Raw genomic sequence first — 7,185 nt, 5'->3', positions numbered from 1 at the left:
TGATTTTGGCGTATACATGACAACTTTTGAGGTAAGGTTGCACATACCCGCTCTTGTGTGCCTATTTTCCAGCCTATGAATCTGCAGCATTTCTTTGCAGCTGTGCTGCTTTCTACAAGTTTTGTGCTTTCATTTGTTTGAGTTGTCTATAGATTACCAGTTTGTTGTAGTTTACTAGTCTACAGTTTTATGTGTTATACATCGTTGAGGGGTAGAGTCGATGAGCAAGAGCGAGGGTGACAGTTTCTTCATTTGTTCGGTACAAAAGGGTTGGACAGTAAAATTTATTCCCCTAGGTTGGATTGTGAAAAGCCAAGAATGATGGTAGTAACTAGTTATGACTTAAATTGAGTACTTTTCTCCTTCCTAATGATGCAGGGATGTGAAAGCAAAGATGCTTGTTCCTTCCCTTGAATCATCTTTCTGTCATATGCATGCTACCACATTGCAACCTGCATAGCAAATCATGCATCAAAGATTGAGATTTTTACAGCCCAATTCTCCTTCTGACAAGAAGAATATATATATATATATATATATATGATAGTCGTGGGATAATCAGACGGAACAGAGGGCCAGTTGTGAAAATCTGAATGAGATTCATCTGTACACAATGTCAATTGTTACAACAATCAGAAGAAATTCAAGGGGATTCTCCTGCGCTGACAATATATACCTATCCTCTCAGCCATCTATCACCAAGAATGTCCATTACCTCTTTGGATCCTACGGAACGGTCTGCAAGCTTCAATACTAAGACCTCAGCAGCCGCTAGAGCCATGAAGATGGCTGCATCTTCCAAGCACGTCACATGTCGCATGGCTAATTGCACCGATAGCTTGCTGCATTTTCCTTCCCCTTGCACTCTACAGTTCATAACGAACCCACCCAAAATGGGACCTAACGCTGCAAAATCTCCACTACTTTGTGGACTCGGCACTGGGGTTGCCGTATCTTGAACGGTCGGTGTCTATGAAGAATTCACCACCCTTCTCAGCATTGTTGAGTATCTGAGACATGAGAAGCTCCCCTGCTTCCTGTCTGTCTGATAAAAAGTGTATACACTTAGCAGGACATACTCATAACAGAAAATTAGTCTAAGATTGAAGAGAGCAGGAAATTGTGTATCACCTGTCTCGACTAAACTCTCCGCTGAACAATTTGGGGACTTAACTTGGTCTCATCTTCAAACTGATATACATATCCAAATGAAGCTCGGCTACTGGTCTCCTGCCTGTTTCTGCCGATGCCAATCCATCCATTGAAAACAATCACTGCCCTCCCTTCCATCTTGAAGACCACTATCTCCAAACAGGACTCATTTATGATCCTTCATACAACAACTAATGCACAAACGAAGAATATCAAACCTAAAGTAAACTCAAGTTGTTCCTAATCCTGTCCACAAACTACATTCTTGGAGTTGTTCAAAAAGTTCCAACCAGAAATCCACTCGGGATGAGGATCGTTTCAATGCCATTTTACATACTTTAATTAAATGATTTTATTCAATCTTGCCAACTCAAGTCCCCAAATCAAATTACTAGTTTTTCTTTCTAGGTCTATTTTTCTCACATCAAACAAGATAAAATATTTGAAATTTACTCTCCTTCCAATCATTCCAAACATCTTAGACCAAAACTATTATTCTTTTCCCTGCTTTTTAAACCCCCCCCCCCTTTCTTACACTTCTCTTTTTCACTTATTTGAACTAAACCAACTCTTATTAGATTTATCAACCCCAAACACACATTATATAAATATATGTTTCATATGTGTGAGACATTTAAAAAGAAAATATTATTATTAACTATCGGACAAAACTTAATATTTAACTTAATCTAATTTAACACATTTTCCTCCCACTTATAAAGATAGACGTTATGTCTGTGACCTTGGTTAACAAGTGATAAAATTAAAATTTAATTGTATGTATTGTCCTGGTATTAAAAAATAACAAAATAAAGACTCTAAATATATAGAGAGGTGGTAAATAGTAACCTATAATTAATTAACTTTTTACAATTATAGGACTGTAGCCACCCAAGTTTAAAATTAGCCGAAATTTATTGCGGTGGATAGTATTAGAGGGTGGGTTTTTATTTGGGATTTTTGCTGATTGGATATTTTTTTATTATTTTCTACCACATGAGCACTTACATGAAAAAAAATTCCACTGCCACTTAAGCAATGACGTGGAAAAAAGGGATGAAACACATTTTTATTTGGGATTTTTTTATTAACTGGACATTTTTCCGCCACATTAGCTTTTACACAAAGAAAAAAAAAGCCCAATTGGCTTATAAGAAAAAAGTTTGAATTTATATAATAGATGTCATTACACAACACCCCGACGTACGTACAATAATCTAATCTTATATGTTTTAAAATATATTATAACTTAAAATAAAATATATAATCTAATACACCAATTTTAAAAAATAAAATTAGAAAATCAACTTAATGTCTTACCGATACAAAAAAAAATATATATATATATATATAAATACATAAAATTATAAAAGATAAAATTATTATTTTATAGATAATTATAAATTATAAAAAATATATTATTACTTTATATAATATATATTTAAATGAAAACCTGGTAAGGGGTGATGGGCTGGAGGAGGGGTGTAGGAGTTTATTTTTTTCGTATAGGTTCATATACACAATATAAATTTAAAATTTATTTTATGTAATTTAATTTTTTTAATATATGTATTTATGTGGCAATCAAAAATAAAAGAATTTCCCAATCAACAAAAGCTCCAAATCAAATAAAAATCCTAATAAAAGAACTTTCAAAAGCCTACACTTTTCTATAAAAAGTTACAAATAAAATAAAAATCCTAATAAAAGAACTTTCAAAAGCCTACACTTTTCTATAGTTCATTTTGATAACAAACATGAATGAGCTAGTCTGCCTTGAAAACCACATTATGAATGGTGGATTTTGTGACGTTTTTATTTTGTTAATTAATTTAGAGGTTGTTTGGCTAAATTTATTTAAAAAAAATTATAAATTCATACATTTTATGAAATATTTTTTATATTTTATTTTTAATATAAATTACTGAATTGTTTATATATGAATATATTTGAAATAACTTGTTAAAGTCTTAAATAATAGGTTAGGAACTCTTTTTTTCTTTTAAATGATTGTGATGTAGCAACATTTGCTTATTCCAATCGAATTTCCTAAGGTTAGATTTAATCAACACTTATTATTTTTCACGAAGATGTGATTCAGTGGGATGAGCGGGCTTTGAGGTTTATATACTTCTGTAGCTTCTCATCTCCGTGTATTATGTAATGATAGTACACATTTGGCGTTATGAATTCTCTGAACGAAGGAATGGGAAAGACAAATGAGAGGGGGGCAAATAGTATTATATGTACTTGTGTATTTTGATTAGACGAAGTATTGTTTGTTTTGATCGAAACCTCATAATTATGTCTTGAAAAAAGAGCTTGCTCAAAAAATAGAGTTTTAAAATTTTATATGCCATTCAAATTCTTTATTTGTATTTGATATGAAATTATAGTACACACTCGATATAAGATCGCCCCAAAAAGTATTATACAAGAGAAATGGCTAATTTAAATAGCTAGCCAATATTCACATGATTAACAAAGAAAAATAACAAGCAAAAATCAATTCAAATTTATATCCTGGACATTTATCTAGAAAGTTCGATGCCGCTCATGTGAATTTGTACCACATGAATTATAAATAATTAAATGTTAAAATATGTATAATCAAAAACTAAGAAATATGTGAAGGATGCCATTCTAGAGAAAGAAATCTTCTCTAATTTCTGTATATGTGATTAGCCTTTACAAAGATGAGAACAAGGGTATTATATACACAATGGGCGTAACCGCCCCAACTAATCTAACAAAAAAATGTTACAGAAAAACAAAAAACGGTTACAGAGAATCTATCCGGCATCTAGGACAACTATCTTAGCGACCTGACTAGCGACACGACCAACGACCTCAATATGCGACCTCAGGATGCGTGTAGTTGGAATAACTTCAGAGTGCGTGAGGTCGTGAGCATCCTCATGAACGACGACCTCCACATACGCGACCTAGTGTTCGACCTCATGATGTCGAGGTTGGGAGGTCGAACTCTCAACAGCCCCCCACAAGTTGGACGTGGCTCCAACGAGAACAGGGCCAACATGGAAAGCATGGTAGTGAAGACAAAAATGGGAAGAATCATGGTAAACAAATCAGCGACCTGCAGCGAACTCCGTACAAACGATGGAGAAATGAAACCTTCTTTATATACGTTGCGAACCAAATGACAATCCAGCTCGATGTGCTTAGTTCAATCATGGAATATGGGGTTGGCGAAAATATGAAGAGCTGCCTCGTTGTCACAATAAAGGTCAATGGGCAAAGGAACGGTAAGACCAAGATCGCCAAGAATGTAAGAGAGCCACCGCAGTTCGCAGACAGTAGTGGCGAGACTGCGATATTCTGCCTCAGTAGTCGGTCCTGGAAACAGTGGCCTGCTTTTTTGTTTTCCAGGATACCAAGGCTGGTCCAAGAAATATACAAAAATCGATGAGCGAGCGCCTGGAGTCTGGGCAGGAGGCCCAATCTGCGTCGCAATAAGCCTTCAACACCAAGGAATTATGCAAAGGAAAGAATAGTCCTTTTGACGGGCATCCCTTCAGGTAGCGAACTACATGAAGAGCAGCTCGCCAGTGAGAGTCATAGGGATGCGTGATGAATTGGCTGAGCTGCTGAACTGAATATGAGATATCCTGGCGAGTGAATCCCAAGTAGTCGATACGAATCAGGGTTCACAAGTGGCTCGTCAGTAGTGGATCGCAGCTTCAAACCCTGAGTCATGAATAACATCCATCACATACTTAGTCGGCGAAACATACAACCCATCCGAACTGTGAGCAATTTCAAGACCAAGGAAATAGCGAGTGTCCCCAATATCCTTGATAGTGAACAGGTGATGAAGGTAGCCTTTTACTTCCTGAATTCCTGACATAGAAGGGCTAGTTAGTAATATGTCATCCACATAAACTAACAATACCATTGGTCCTACAGGAGTGTCCTTAATGAATTGACAATGATTGTGCGCTGATTGGTGGAAACCGTAGACAGTGAGTCGGCGAGTGAACTCCACATTCCATTGACGAGATGCCTGCTTAAGCCCGTACAACGACCTCTCCAATTTACACACTAGGTGGGGATCTACAGTGCACCCCTCTTGTGGAGTTATATAGATGTCCTCGTCCAAATGCCCATGTAGAAAGGCATTATTGATGTCCAATTGTTGCAAAGCCCATCCTCGAGGTGCAACTACAGCAAGAAACAACCGCACTGTGACAGTCTTTGCGACCGGAGAGAAACTGTCTGTGTAATCGCCACTAAGCGAGCTTTGTACCTTTCACCGAGCCATCAGCTTGCAATTTAGTCTTGTAGACCCATTTGAAACCAATTGCCCGTTTTCCTTCAGGTAAGGGAGATAGAGACCAGGTCTTGTTTCTTTCCAGGGCATCCAGTTCACATTGCATCGCATCTCTCCATTCCTGATGTTGAACAGCCTCTATGTACGACCTAGACTCCTGTAAAACAAACAACGAAGCCACAAAAGACATATATGTAGGACTAGTGGAGGAAAAGGAAGAAGTGGATCGGCTATTACAGAAGAAGTTCAGCCAGGCTGGTCGCTGTGTATTCCTGGCTGAACGACGAAGAGGAAGCTCGGGAGAAGTGTTAGGAACAGGAGGAGTAGGTGAGTGAGTGTCTGGTGCAGAGATAATGTCTGAAGTAGAGGAGATCGAAGATGAAAGATGAGGAATAGGAGTATTGAGATTGGCATATGAGGGTATGACACAGGTCGCTGTGGTGGATTCCATGGTGGAGTAAGGGAATTGGTTTTCATAAAACTGGACATCTCTAGAGATGATACATCTATTCTCAAGGTCGTATAGTTTGTACCCTTTTTGGGTCGTGGCATATCCCACCATGATGCACTTAAGGGCTCTAGACTCAAATTTATGTTTGTGAGGGTTGGTGTTGGTCCCATAGCAGAGATACCCAAAAGTACGAAGGTGGGTGTAAGATGGAGAGAGATCGTAAAGGAGTTCATAAGGTGTTTCCACTGAAGTAATTTCGAAGGGGTTCGGTTTATTAGGTACGTCATTGTCAAGACGGACTCCCCCCAGAATTTTATAGGTAAGGATGCTTGGAATAATAAAGCTCGTGCAACATCGAGCAAGTGACCATGTTTACGTTCAACCCTCCCATTTTGTTGAGGAGTGTGGACACAAGAGGTTTGGTGGAGTATACCCAAGTCGCTAAATAGAGTGTGACAACTATCATTGAGAAATTCAGAATCGTTATCAAATCGCAAAATTTTAACAGATTTGTTAAATTGGTTAAAGACGATGTCAAGGAAGGATTTCAGAGTGGCAGCGACCTCAGACTTATGACGAAGGAGATAGGTCCATAGACTACGACTATGATCATCTAGAATGGTTAGAACGTAGTTGAAATTTGAGAGTGTGGGAGTTTTGTATGGTCCCCAATGATCTATGTGGACAAGATCAAAAGGTGCAGCGAACCTTTTTGGTATTGCAAGGAAAGGAGTTCGCATTTGTTTTGCCTTATAACATGTATCGCAAGGAAAATTTAATGATTCATTGCTCAAAAGCAGTACAGGAATTTGTTTAAGCACCTCTGAGGGTGCGTGCCCTAATCTATGGTGCCATGAGTAGGCATTACAATTATTGAAGTAAGAAGTAGAAGCTGAAAGACAGGAGGTCGCAAGACATGAGTTCGCAGGACACGAGGTCATAAATTGGAGGGAGGAATTGCATCATGTTGCCTGATGACGTAAAGACTCTTGAGGAGAAATCCCACAACCAGGTTTCTTTTAGTTACCTGGTCCTGCAAGACACAACCCATTTTAGTGAATCGGAAAAAATAAGAATCATTGCGACACATTTAAGCGACCAAAAGCAAGTTAACCGAAAAAGAAGGGATATAGAGTACGTTGGTGAGTGTGACTTCACTATTCAGGTGGACCTCTCCAATATACAATGCGTTTTTCTTGGTGCCATCAGGTAAAATTATGGAGTGTGTGTGTGTAAAGGTTTAGAGTAAGAGTAGAAGAGATCGAGGTTAGCACATATGTGGTTTGTGGCC

This window comes from Sesamum indicum, linkage group LG11 (assembly GCF_000512975.1).
Source record: "Sesamum indicum cultivar Zhongzhi No. 13 linkage group LG11, S_indicum_v1.0, whole genome shotgun sequence".
Taxonomy (NCBI): domain Eukaryota; kingdom Viridiplantae; phylum Streptophyta; class Magnoliopsida; order Lamiales; family Pedaliaceae; genus Sesamum; species Sesamum indicum.
Note: the sequence above shows the minus strand (reverse complement) of the source record.